Below are 15,141 nucleotides of genomic sequence, written 5' to 3'. Positions count from 1 at the left end.
TCGTTGCCATCTAAATTGTTACGCCTGGGACAGTTTAGGCCCTGCTAATTATTTAGAGATGCATTTTGAACATTCATTGCAGCGTGGTTTTTGGAGAGCACCATGGCGGACCATGGCCTATTTTATCCAAATATAATGCATGATGGTGATGACGTCCCCACCTTTAAAGGTAGGGGTATGCATTCCACCATCGATTATATTTTTATTAGTGTAGCTTTGACCTCTTGGGTAATAGGTTACACCACCATGTGGTCTCAGTATAATAATTCTTTGGATACCTACAGACAAATGGGCGCTCACAATAACTATATCAAGGGTAATGTATTTCGTCCCAGTCCAAGCTGGTGCTTCCAGGAAAGAGGATGCGGCCCAACACCCACAAGGTATCACCAAGGTGAAAACCAATAAACAAATAAAGTCTCTCCGAGCACTCTCACTATACACAAGATTAAATTATATCAGTATGTTTTATAATACATCACAATTGGCCTCTGTCACTTTCCCAATAGCGTAGATCACAAAGTCCAAAATCTCCAGTTCAAAGTTCATCAGTTTTATTTTCGTATCAGAGTTCATCCGTTTTTATTTTCGTGTTCTTCCAAATAGCATGAATAATCGATACAGCAGCCACAGCAGCCAACACGTGTTTCGTCGTGTAGTTATAAAACACTGTAGACTTCCTCAGGGCTATATTATCCTGATGATCCACCCTAATGTAATCATCAACTCATACTCGATCTATCTTTTAAATCTCTATATCTCCAATTACGAGATAGAGTAAATATTGTCCCCTTGCTGGCAGCACGCCGAACGGACTAGTGAAGATATACACTAATCGCGACAGAGAAATAATGATTTTGGATAAAGGATCTGGTTGTGAACCAAACGGGAACGCGAGCGTTGAGGTAATTTGCAAGTGGCCCTCTGGGCTGGAGAAGGGTGGAGGACCTGGGTGTATGTTCATGTGATAACTTTTCCACCCAGGACACATTGCACTTTATTTATTTTTTGTGATCATTTTTTGCACATTCGGAAGCGTTTTATCCTCCAAATTTTAAAGGACAAAGGCTTTTTACAAGTAAAACCAGCACTCATGTACTTACAGTTGCTATCCAATGTTTGGGAGATTTTTAGTATAGCAAGTTTTCTTATTGCAGCAGTTAGAATAAGGAGGAAAAAATGAGAGTGATTTTTATGCTCTAGCTTATATTAATCAATTTTAACAAATTGAGGTTTTTTATAATGTTACATCTGTTCCTGATTATTTAATGTTTATAATTAGTGTAATATCTTTGCTACTAATTAATGTTTTATTAATTTAAATTTTGCGTATAGAATGCTTTTATGGTTTTAATTAACTGAATAAAGTACTTTTGACTGACTGACTGACTGACTGACTGGAAACCTATTGTCCTCCCTTCCCCTGCTTGAGCTTGGCTCAGCAACAGGAAGGCACAATTGTGTCTCTAGTTGGCAGCAGCCATAGTTTGCTGTCTGGGTCTAGAAGACTGCCTCCCTAAGGAGTTTTTTAGTGCATGAACTCATACCTCCAACACAGTTTATGGTGTTGGGGTATGAATCCAATATGTTTGATAACAAACACGCCAAGGTTTGTTACAGCCAGTGTAGAGTTAGCCATCGCGTAAAGAAGCATGGCCACTCTATGTGTAGTAATGGCTGATGCACTTACAACCCAGAAGAATGGACTCTGTGGATTGAAGGGGTGTCCTGCTCATGCAGGGGCACCCTCAAACTTATAACAAAAAACCCTGCCTTAAAGGCCTGCCTTAGGGATGACTTATAGGTGTTAAGCGCAGTGACCTCAGATATAAGGAAACTTATATCTGTCGTAAGTGGTGCTAGCACCAGCTTAAACAGGCTGTAATCACAGGTCTGTAGTCACAATTTAAGTGGTCTCCCTTGGGTGGCATAATACATGCTTCAGCCCATGGAGGACCCTTGGTGTACCTATGCGCTGGGATCTTTAGCACCATATACTGGGGAAATACAAGGGTACACAAGTAGCAGTGGCGGCTGGTGAGGTTTGTGAGTGGTGAGGCTGGGCTTGGCTGGGGAGGGTAGTGCCCACAGGCCATTTGCCTCAGGACTATACTATGGGATGCTAGTCTCTAGTAAGTGCAATGTGACGCAGTGCCAATCGGTTCAGTGGCCACTTAACACATTTAAATTAACACATTGGTACAGTCTGCCCTCCTCCCTGACATCCATCCATTTCAGTACTAATTATTCATTGTCAACATTTCCGGAGAACATGAGAGGGAAAAGCACACAAAGGGGATAGAAGGAGAAAGAGAAGGACGAAAGAATTGTTACAAAGGGATAGAGCTGAAACGTACATGATTGATGTAAAAGGGCTGTGGATTAAAGAGGCATGAGGTGAATTCCAGACGACGAAGCTTTGGTATTTGGCCTACCACTGCCAGCCTCGGGCTTCTGAGCAGAGCTTAGGGCACTGACACTTATTCTTAAACAAAGTAAACACTGAACCCAATCACATAGAGGGTATTCCCAGCGAAACTAAGTCTGTGTTGCCAGACACCTTTGAAAAACACCAATGAGAAAGTCTCCACAGCCTTTGTAACGATCCAGGCTGAGGAACAAAGGCAGAAATCCACCTAACTCACCCATATCAATGTGGTTCTTACACCAGTAAATGTCACTCTTATGTTATACATGTACAGCTGTAGAAGTGGACAAAGCAGCACAAAAAGTGAGCTTTCAAGATCAAACATTGCAACTGTGGTGACACTGTGATAGAACAATGGATCATCATGCCAGCCTCTTTTGTCCTGATATTGCACATTGTTTGTCTCACCGTGTAGGAGACCGGCACCACGGCACGTTAAGTAGGGGCAGCTCTCTCTGGTCTCCACCCATACCCTTGCAGTTATTACGTTAACATAGTCTTCAATTGCAATTAACTGGTCTGTAAAGGGGTATTATGAGCAAAATGTACGACTGGAGAAGAAACGCACATCCCTTAACTGTAACCCGGCATGGAGTGTGGAATAATAATTCTGGCAATGAGCACATCCCGACTCTTTTCTGCGGTATCTTTAATTTCCAATTATGCGAGGAGAATGTGGCGCAGGTGCCCACAGGCCCTTCAAAGGCATCCGTGTGGATTCGCTGCAGGAGTAAAAAGAGGGAGCGGGGAGACCGCAGCAATCCTGGGTAGCAAGTTAACACTGCTGCCAGTGTGATTTTAGGGCTTGGAAATTTTCCTTTCAGTATTCATTAAATGCGCTAGAAACAGGACAGCTTTAGTTTGCTTCAGTTCTGCCACGGTGCAGAAACTTCTGCAAACTTTGCGTGATCCATTTCCTACTACAGAATTGGCAAACGCATTCACTCCAACCATTTTGAATGAATGAAGAAATTGGGTCCCTCACTCTCCAGTATGCTTTATTCATTCAACAAATAGTACGGAAGCGCTGCTGCTGTGACGATACGGACTACATTGCACAATTCGGCAGCGCTGCTGCTGTGACGATACGGACTACATTGCACAATTCGGCAATCTAGTCCGTACCATCACAGCAGCAGTGCTTCCGTACTATTTGATGAATGAATAAAGCATACTGGAGAGTGAGGAACCCCGCCTCCTACTACCATCCATCCAGCGTCTGTCTGGCTTTAGTATGCACTCCGTGCTTGCCAAAACGAAAAGTAGAATTATGGGAACGGAACGTATTCTGAAATGTGCATTACAAAAAGACGGCCAAACCTAACTTTTAGTTTACGGATCAGCCAAACTATCTCCCCTTATTCCTCTGCTTCACCATCGGAGAAAATAACATGCAGGCATATACGTTCAAAACTGCCCGCCAGGGGGCCGCCGCCTTACCTGGTGAAAGGAAAGTAGGGGCCGCTCGGCCCCCACGCACACATGGCTGTGCCCGGCCCCTCCCCTTGCCCAGTCCTGATTGGGCGCGCGTCCCGCTTTGCCCCGGAAGCAGTTTTGCGCTTCCGGGGCAAAGGGGCGGGACCGTGCCTGCTGTGGGGTTCAAGAGCCTGGGGAGCGCGGGAAGCGGCCTCTTTGTGCCCGCGCTCCCCAGGCTCGCTCCTTGCCCCGCGGTGGGCACGCTAATTATCCGTAAACTAAAAGTTAGGTTTGGCCGTCTTTTTGTAATGCACATTTCAGAATACGTTCCGTTCCCATAATTCTACTTTTCGTTTTAGCAAGCACGGAGTGTATACTGAAGCCAGACAGACGCTGGATGGATGGTAGTAGGAGGCGGGGTCCCTCACTCTCCAGTATGCTTTATTCATTCATCAAATAGTACGGAAGCACTGCTGCTGTGATGGTACGGACTAGATTGCCGAACTCAGTGGCAGGATGGCTGGCAAAACAGTTACCGGACTGCACCATAGTGTGGTCACAATTGATACCAAGACTGCAGTGGAGGGGGGGTGAATCAGTCAGGGCGTTGAACAACTCGGTAAAGAGGGTCAACAACAAAATAGACAAGCTATTTCGAACTCCGTACTTACAGAGCATACCTCATGGCTGCATTTTGGGGGAACAGTTCTATCTACGGGATGGGGTCCATTTGACTGAGTCAGGGAATGCCCTTTTTATAAGGAACATTGTTGCATGGGTAGAAGGTTTTGCCAGAAGGATATGACCTTTCAGTGTAGGTCTTTGGGGGGGGGGCCAGATAGTCGGTCAACTATGCTGGCCTGTGGCGGTAAGGTCATAATCGGTGAGCAGCAATTTAAGGTCCTTAGGTGGGGGCGGCCCCATTCACAAAAGGGGTCGCCCAGGGGGAGGGGCCATTGGTCTCTCCCAGAACTTCAGGGGCAGGATATCCGCTTGCTTGGGTGCGGCGGAGGGGAGTCAACGCTTTCCTCAGGCTGGTAGCCACCCCACACATACACTATGCACTATGACGCTAAGGGCGCGAGTGTAAGGGCCCTCCTGTTATGGTTAAATGGAGTTCACCGAGCGCACGAGGGTAAACTGGTCCTTGTCGCGCATGCGCATCTCGGACGTGAGAGCGTAGCTGGGTAAAAAGATCTGACACCGGTTAGCGACCTTGCCGTAGGACAGAAAATTATTAGTAAATGCAAATTTAATATCAGGATGTTAGATTCGGTTAGGAACACGCTGTATTAGAGATTTGTTAAGGTTAGCCCATCATACCTGTCAAAAATGGATGTAAATCTAATGTTCTGAAGTTTGCATTTTAATAATTATGTAAATGTTAATTTTATCAATTTTTAATTTTGTTTCATATTTTAATAAATACGGCCGGGGAGTCTCGGGCTCGAGGCTCCCCGCCTTCCAAAGAAAATTCTGTGTTAGAAGTTTGAATGTGTAACGGTGTTCTGCATGTTATGGCGGGGGGTGGCCGGCAGTCACAGACCATGAGGAAAGTGGGGGCCGCTCGGCCCCACGCACACATGGCTGTGCCCGGCCCCTCCCCTTGCCCAGTCCTGATTGGGCGCACGTCCCGCTTTGCCCCGGAAGCAGTTTTGCGCTTCCCGGGCAAAGGGGCGGGACCGTGCCAGCTGTGGGGTTCAAGAGCCTGGGGAGCGCGGGAAGCGGCCTCTTTGTGCCCGCGCTCCCCAGGCTCGCTCCTTGCCCCGCGGTGGGCACGCTAATTTTGCCCACCCTCCATCCCTTGGGTCCAGAATTCTGGTAAGGCCTTTTGGTAGGTATACGGTCCAAATGATGTGCAATGTCATATGTATAAAGATGTCCTCCTTAGGCCTTTTTTCCCGCGTATACAGGCAATTTTGAAGCTTATTTTCTGGTGCATTAACTATTTTTCATTAGGCCTTTTTTCCCTCTTAGATTAGGATTGTCGTATTTATTGTGTGTGTCCGGCGGTAAGGTCATAATCGGTGAGCAGCAATTTAAGGTCCTTAGGTGGGGGCGGCCCCATTCACGAAAGGGGTCGCCCAGGGGGAGGGGCCATTGGTCTCTCCCAGAACTTCAGGGGCAGGATATCCGCTTGCTTGGGTGCGGGGGAGGGGAGTCAACGCTTTCCTCAGGCTGGTAGCCACCCCACACATACACTATGCACTATGACGCTAAGGGCGCGAGTGTAAGGGCCCTCCTGTTATGGTTAAATGGAGTTCATCGAGCGCACAAGGGTAAACGGGTCCGTGTCGCGCATGCGCATCTCGGACGTGAGAGCGTAGCTGGGTAAAAGGATCTGACACCGGTTAGCGACCTTGCCGTAGGACAGAAAATTATTAGTAAATGCAAATTTAATATCAGGATGTTAGATTCGGTTAGGAACACGCTGTATTAGAGATTTGTTAAGATTAGCCCATCATACCTGTCAAAAATGGATGTAAATCTAATGTTCTGAAGTTTGCATTTTAATAATTATGTAAATGTTAATTTTATCAATTTTTAATTTTGTTTCATATTTTAATAAATACGGCCGGGGAGTCTCGGGCTCGAGGCTCCCCGCCTTCCAAAGAAAATTCTGTGTTAGAAGTTTGAATATGTAACGGTGTTCTGCATGTTATGGCGAGGGGTGGCCGGCAGTCACAGACCATGCTGCCCGAGTTCACAGGTCTACTCCGGACAGCAACCACCTGGCAGCCTGCAACCACATGGACTAGCAGCTGCTGCTGCATGGCACAACCGGTCCGCTTCCTTCAGGACAGACTGAGGCTCCTCGACCAGCTAGTCTCCATTCAGCTCTTGCAGTCTGTGACTGTCCGTCTGGATAAAATGGCTGCCACTCCTCCAACTGCAGGACTCACAAGCGCGGGAAGCAGTAGGAGCCTGCGCAGAAGGTCACTCGACTCCTTGGCTGCCCGCCTGCCACACCCTTTCCCAACTCGTCACAGGGTGGGTCTCACCACGCCCTGTGACCAGTTGGGAAGGGGTGGGGTGACACCATGGCAAGCTCTCCTCCACTCTCTGATTGACTTGGAGAGTAAGCGATCCCGGGCTTATATCAAAAACGCCTGGGGCTAACTTAATCTCCACGCCATCAGGGGGTGGAGACTGGGCCTCCTGGCTATGTCTTTGCCGACCTGATGACATCACAGCCTTCAGGGCTGTGAGGTTCTCAGCCGGCAAACACATAGCAGGCTTCTTTGGGCCCGGGAGCAGCAAAGCAAATCAGTCACGTGATGTGATGTGAACAGCGGAGCTGGTGCGGCGGTATTGGTGAGTGGGGCAGAGTGACAGACTACTGCAGAGTCAGAGACAGTGCAGAGTGCCCCGTGTTCTTTGGGATTTTTTGTAATTAAATAAATGTGATCTCTATTCTCTTGCAATTGCAAATGTAAAAATGTCCCTGGGGCGGAGCCCCGCCGCCCGCAAAGAGAAACCGCCGCTGACCAGTAGCCAATCTAGGGTGCACCTAAGTACTCGCCATGTCCAATATAGGGAAAAAGCACAGGGGCAGGTGTACTGATTAACAGGATCCCAGTCAGATTGTACTCCTTTCACTCCATTTCCCACGACCTACGGGTGAGACTTGACAGGTTCCTGTGTTCCGCAGATATCCTGCCCAAAATACAAAACGCTGACTACCTGGGGCGTATAGTATCAGATCATGACACACACATCGTGACCCTTCGATGGAGGCCACCCCACTCCCCGATCCCCAAATGGAGACTCCCCCAGGAATGCCGCACTGTTCAGGCCTTTCGCCAAACACACGGGGAATTCATCCGGGAACACTTTCTACACAATGCAGGCTCCGCCTCTTCCAGAGCCACAGAGTGGGACGCATACAAGGTTAGTGCCCGGGGACACTGTATTCAACAGGTAGTAGGGGTGTGGAGAACACTGGAGCAGGCACTACATAAGGCAGAGACCGCGCTAGCAGATCTGTCCCGCGCTGCGGATCAAGGGAGGGGTCACAGTAGCGCAGCTTGCGGCGGTGAAACTCGCTCACGCGGAAACACTGCGGGACTTACATAAATACAACTTCCGAGTGTACGCCACACGGACACACAGGGAGGGCAATAGAGCAGGGGCACTATTGGCGTGGGTGGCCAAACAGGACATGACCTCACAACCCATCACAGAGCTGGTGGATGAGACTGGGCACTTCCACACCTACCAACTAGACATCCTGAGAATATTCTGTACCCACTACGCAGACATGTATCGTAACTCCACACCGGCGACACCATGTACGCTAACACAATTCCTGGGCGCACTAACGCTCCCCACACTCTCCCCTGCAGATAGAAAAGAACTGGACAGTAAGATCACATCCTCCGATATCAAGCACGCCATTGGGTCTCTTGCAAGAAAGAAAACACTGGGGATGGATGGGTTCCTGTTAGAATACTATAGCACATTCGTGGCCCAGATAGTACCCCACCTAACGTTCACATACGAGGAAGCCTTATCCAAAGGCATCCTGCCTGCGTCATTTCGCGAATCCATGATGGTGACATTTCTAAAACCCCATAGAGATCCCACGCACCCGTCCTCATACACACCCATCACACTCCTGAATACAGATTGTAAAATTCTAGCAAAGATCTTGGCCGACCGCTATAGCCAAATTCTCCCCATTCTAGTACATCCTGATCAATGCGGCTTCGTGCCCAGGCACAACACCTCACATAACTTGAGATGGCTCTTCCATATCCAAGATAGGGTGCAAGACAGATTCCCCCGCGCAGCATGCCTGATCTTCGATCTAGAGAAGGCGTTTGACACTCTGACATGGCCCCACTTGTTTGCGGTCCTCCGGAAGCTGAATATTGGCCACACTTTAATGGCATACACAAAACTCTTGTATGGGGGACTCACCTCCAGGGTGAGAGTCGGCAAGCTTATCTCTGCTCCATTTCCGGTAGAGAGGGGGACCAGGCAGGGGTGTCCACTCTCCCCCCCCCTCCTTTTTGCGCTAGCGGTTGAGCCCATGGCCACGTGGCTGCGATGGGAAGGAACGACATGGGGGGTTCCGATCGTGGGAACGACACACTGCGTATCATTATACCCGGACGATCTGCTGATTTATGTCCGAGACGTAATGGGAGATCTCACCTCGATATGGGAAACCTTGCAAAACTTTGGAGACACCTCAGGTCTTAGGATTAATTGGGAAAAGTCGACAATCTACCCACTTAACCCCCACCTGGCACCACACGACGTAGTGATGGGCACTCAGACCTTAAAATGGAGAGAGGCGGCCCCCAGGTATCTGGGAGTGCGGCTCTATCACTCCCCGACAGATCTATACAAAGGCAATCACCGTAAAGTGTTGGCGGGTCTGCGATCGGCGGTGGGTTTCTGGAAGACTCTGCCCCTGGCGCCCATCGGCCGGGTGGCCATAGCAAAAATGATAATGGTGCCCAGATTGCTTTATCATTTTGCCAACCTCCCAGTGATCCCGCCCCGGTCTTTCTTCCGTGAACTGGATGCCTTGCTCACAACGCTGATATGGGGTAATGGCCGGCGCAGAGTAGCTTTGCGCACACTATTTGCCCACTACAGGCGGAGGCCTAGGAGCCCCGTCCTTTAAATCATACTTCCTCGCTGCACAGCTTCAATGGCTATCTCACTGGATATCAGAGAGATGCGTCGGGGAGATGACAACGGAAGCCGGCAGAATACCTCTTCCGGCCATTAGAAGGATGCTCCTGCCTGGCACCAAACTGACTCACACACACCCGGTCAGGTCTCCATAGCACGCAAGTGCATGATGTAGGAAGGTGGATACCTGACTATGGTTACCCCCAAACTTTTTGCCTGGTGTTTAGCTGGTTTTTGACATAGTTGGCCTGGGATCCTGCCATTCAGGGCCCCAGGCTAATTGCTCTCTCCTTAAAATGGACTCCATGTACCTTAGGTACATACCCAATTGGAATTGGCTCACCTTATTGGCCCCTGTAACAGTGTACCCAGGTACCCAGGGCATAGGTGCTTCCAAGGCCTACCAGGGGCTGCAGCATGTATTGTGCCACCCCTGGCCTGGCCTCCATATTTGACACAACTGGCTGATCACTCAGCTGGGGTAAGTCGGTGTAACCACCCCTTACTTAGGTGTAGTATGCCTATACCTAACCTAAAATGGACACATATGTTCCTATCAGTCACTCCTATGGAAGGCCTCATCAATCCTGGAGGCAGAGTGCTTGGAAATATGTGAGATGGTGCTCTGGCATGAGCTGAGCCTGTCTGCAGCTTTCGGAACCATGTCCTTTAGCTGTTTCATGATATTGCCATACCATATACTCTTAAGTGCATTATGAACCTCGCGGTTAAATGCTATCTTGGGTTTGGCTTTATCAAAACATGTCGAGTAAGGTGTCATACGAATTGGAATACTACCCCCTCGCCAGTTCTGGCGACGGGGGTAGCATTCCACCCTTCTAGAGGGGCACGACATGTACCTAGCCTGAACCCCGGTTAAAGTTAAACAGAGCCTCAGCATCACAAAATGGATGCTGCCACCACAGACACAAGTCTGACCTCCTGCTGCTGGGAGTCCTTCCAGCGAGGGCAGCTTGGACAAAGGGTTTCCTGCCTGGGGAGGTGCTAGCACCACCCCAGACAGGATTTTGTGTATTGGGTAGGACAGGGCTGAATAGAATCAGACATGCCTGGGGCACACAAGGTGTCCCTGTGCATAGGCCAGTTCAAACCGGTGCTGGGGCTTTCCAGCCCCAGTCCTGGCGCGAAACTGGACAAAGGAAAGGGGGTGTAACCACCCCCCTTCCTGGTTCCACCCAGAGGAGGGACCTAGTAGGTGATCCGGCCCCCCAGATTCGAATAAGAGTGGGAGCTGTGTCCTGAGACTTCAGATCATCCTGAATCAACTTGAAATACAGAAGAAGACTGGACTTCGACATTCTGCTGCACAGAAGACGGAAGAGAATCTCCCTTGTGGCCAAGGAGTGACCACCCTGTGAACACAGGCACCAACCAGCAACTCGACGTCTGCTTTGCCGCCGCCTCCCGCCGGAGCCCGAGCCCAGAGCCTGACAAGACCCAGACTCCCAGACTTCTCACCGCCCGATCCACAGTCCCTGCAAAGAAGGGACCCGTGGAGGCACCGAGAGACGTGGGACCGGACCTCTTGAAAGACCCCCGAAACGCTGACTGCGCAGCATTAGAGGCACCCTCGATGCTGTGCTTTGGGGTTTGAGAAGCCCCAACCTCGAGCAGCCCTTGCACCGAAGATCAGCCCCCCAGCATCTCCACGATCTGTGTGGGGCCCTTTTGCACTGTGCCACTCGACGCGCCATCCCGGCCACGTGCCACGTGGCTAGCGGCCATCTTGGCAACGAAACCTTCAATTTACACTGCGGGTCTGGTTGCTCCAGACTTGCCCTCGCTGCTGTAAAAAGGAGCCCCTGCTCTGACCTTGCTGGTCCGAGAAATAAGCCTTTTTCGATTCCTGCGTGGCTTGCATTAGCCAAGGCCTGTTTGCTCCAATCAAGTTGCCGACACCGCCAACAGTGAGAAGCCTGCATGGGACAGCTCGTGACCGACTCCTGGACGTCTTCGACCCCTCGTGTCCACGTGGCTGCAGAGAGAAGCTACACCTCGACGCCTGTTTGCACCCGACATCGCCTGGTTCCACTCTGGTTCCACGGTAGTCACTGGCTAGTGACTTTGAACATTGTCCCCTCTGCTTTCAGGTCTTCACCTCTTCAGATCCACCCTTGGATCCACCGGAACTCTTCACATCGAGTCGCCTGCAGCATCTGCAGCTCCAAGCACCATCGACCGGCGTGACGAAACCCGACACTACTTCGACCCTATGCACCCGCTTCCTGTGGGTGAGGTAACTCAGCTCCGCCGGTGTTCCCACACTGGTACACACCTCTAGGGTCTGTGTCTAAAGTTTCATCCTTCTAGGTCACTCGGAAGGTTCCTTTTTAACTAACTTTGTAACTTTTACGCACCATTGACATTGCATTGGTAAAGCGTGCACTTTCCGCACTGCACCCGAGTCCCGCGGGCCTTTCCCGACTTCTTCACTGCTAGTCCCGAACAGCTCCAGCGATTCCCCAGGCCCTAGGCCTCTTCACTTTCCCCATAGTGGTTCTTATACCACTATTTTAGTATATGGTTTAGGTGGCCCCTAGGGCTCATCCATAATTGTGCAACTTTTGTGTATTTAAACTGTGTTTTGTTTTAACGCATTTGCTTCTGTGCTCATAAAGAGTAACAGGGTTATTTGTAGAAATAAATCTATATATATTTTCAATATATATCTGTGTGGTGTCCTTTCATTTGGTATTCAAGGGATTGTGTATGGTAAAACAGCTTGCTTCACATGCCTTTACAGAGTTTAGCCTAAGACTGCTTAGTCCATGCTACCCCTAGGATAGCTTGTCTATAAGGTTGATTTTACAACCTGCACCATAAGGGTTGCTTGGCATGGTACAAGGTGATCACTAGAACTAGTGAGCATCATATACCAGGCCAACTTCTCACACATGATGCGCATCCATAGAATGTCGAAAGACCGGCCACTGTACTCCCCACTGTTACCCTTGGTGGGTCTCCCTCGAGGGGAAAAATATTACACTACTAGGGCCCTACAAGCCTGGACCGATCACGATGTGACGGAGGTGGAGGCGTTGTTCCACGAGGGGCAACTGAGAACCTACGAGCAGCTGATCAACTGGTATGACCTCCCGCACGGACAATTTTTAACGCATGGGCAACTATTAGACAGTGCCCGTCAGTTCTGGAATCTACGGGACGGAGAACCCCCCACACACCCGGTACTCCACACGATACTCCGTATGGGAGCAGGCAGACACCTAGTTACATGGCACTACAAAGCCATCAGAGAACTGACTAATGTCTCCCTAGATAACCTAAGGCAATCCTGGGAAGATGATGTAGGCAGGGCATTTCACGACACGGAGTGGACGCGCGCTCTGGAATATACAAAGAAAGTGTCCAGGAACGCGCGGTTCAAAAACATACAGTTTAACAAACTCCATCGGGCCTACCTCTAACCGGTCAAACTGCTCCGGTACTATCCGGACACACAATTTAGCTGCCCCCGATGTCAGGCGGTGGAGGCGAACTTTAGACACATGTTCTGGGACTGCCCATCCCTGCAACGATACTGGACCAAGTTACACTAAACACTCCGCACACTGGTTAACCTGCCACACATTGATGCATGGGAGGTATGTGCCTTGGGAGCCTACAAAAGGAAAAAATCCCTCGCCCATGTCATTGCGAAACGAGCAATAGCCATGCACTGGAGAGCCCCCTCGGGCCCCCCGGAAGCAGCCTGGATAGGGGCAGTTAGCAAGTGGGGGTCGGCAGAAGAATATACTCTACGGGAGGAAGAAGTGAAGGGTACACGCAGACATCCCATTTCCCTAGAATGGACACAGCTGTTCATACAATTTAAGCAAGAGACAGCAATAGATGATACACCAAGGCCATCCATGCCTCAACCCCGCGGCTCCTCACAACACCCCAATCCACCTAGTCAGATGCTTGGAGAGTGAGATCCCCGACAGGTTGGATGTTACATGACGTGCGCCAAACTCTAATAGGGAGAATGCCCGCCACCTTCAACAGAAGGCTCCCTCTCCCCCTGGGGCCCTCGCGGCCTTCACTCCTCCGCGCTCTCCCCCTCCTCAGGTTCTAGGAAGAAGTGTCTCCCCACAGTTTCGAGTTCAGTTTCTGTCAGTGATTTAGATACCGGCATACACATTGAATGTTAGTAACTGACTGCCCAGTAAGGGGTCACGTAGACAAACATGGGGACGATATACATACCTGCCTCCGCCAGTACGTAGCCCATGGGACAAGACATAGCGAGACACATTATTATACAATCAGTTTACTCACCTGCAAATCCTCGCGCGAGTATGTACAATCCCACCGGGCGGAGTGGAACCCATATGTTGAAGATGAGTTAATATTTGTGGCCTTTATGTAACCCTTCTATGTGTGTAACAACTGACATATGATTGGTATAATGCCCCCACTTGGGACCCTGAAATGCAAAACCCTAATAAAAAGATTTAAACAAAAATAATCCATAGACACTAGGAGCTCACACATTGGATCCAAGTCATGATTTTCTAACACTCATAAATGCGGTGGTATCTATTTATAGGTCTTGGACTCTATTGCAAATGGTGTGAGGAAAAAATCAGAGTATTGTGCCCGGGGTTTGTGTATAGAATTACATCCAGATACAATCGGTCTCCCTGGTGGAACTGTGGCGTTTTTGTGCACTTTTGGTGGAATGTATATGGCTGGCACTGTCGGTGATTTATTAATTAAAAAAGCAGCTTCTTTTTCACTTAGCCATCCACCTTCTAATGTGTATAGAGTGAGTGAGCAACCCAATATACCCTTGCGGGCTTGGGCAAATAATATATTCAAAGAATGAGCCAGCAAGGGGTTTGTTTAAAAATTCTAAATTGTAGCCACTGTGGGACGTAAATGAATAGATTACCCACACTACTATCAATTGATGGCAAAGTCTGATATATACTAAAACAAATCAATATTGTTACCACACTAACAACAAGAAAGAATACAAAAAACAGGATTTTTTTGGTCAAAAGATTATTATTTTCTTTACAGTAAATATAAGAAGGGTACTGAAAAATGCATTCGGCATATACAAGGAGCGTCCTATATACTCCTATAATACATCTCCAGATAAGTCTATACTGCTAAAAAATGATGATAACACAATGATTTCAAATCAGCAAGATAAATGAAAATCAATGATGATTAGTGAATATCAAGCAGAATTAGACTTCGTAGTCGACGTTTCGGTCTTTCGGAAATTGTTTCATAAGACCATCATCAGGACTTGAATATTGTGCATTATGAATGATGACCCTGAGGAAAACTGTAAAAAATGACATAACATTACAACCTGGTTATGATCAATAACGTCAATTTGTGCATGTGATCAAATGTGCAAGAAATACACAATACAGGAATTCAAAAAGTAAAAAAAATGGATTGTCTGACATAATATCGACAGACAGAATATCGACATACAAAAATATCGACACAAAAATATCGAAATCAAAAATATCGGAGTCATATCTTCATAAAGGTAAGTAGAAAAATATCGAAAAATTAATATCGTAGTACAAAAATATCGAAATTAAAAATATCGTTTTTTTAAATGTATAAATAATAATGTAAAAATAATTTTAAAATACATATAA

The sequence above is a fragment of the Lissotriton helveticus genome, chromosome 5_1 (assembly GCF_964261635.1).
Source record: "Lissotriton helveticus chromosome 5_1, aLisHel1.1, whole genome shotgun sequence".
NCBI lineage: Eukaryota > Metazoa > Chordata > Amphibia > Caudata > Salamandridae > Lissotriton > Lissotriton helveticus.
This window is presented reverse-complemented; position numbering follows the sequence as displayed.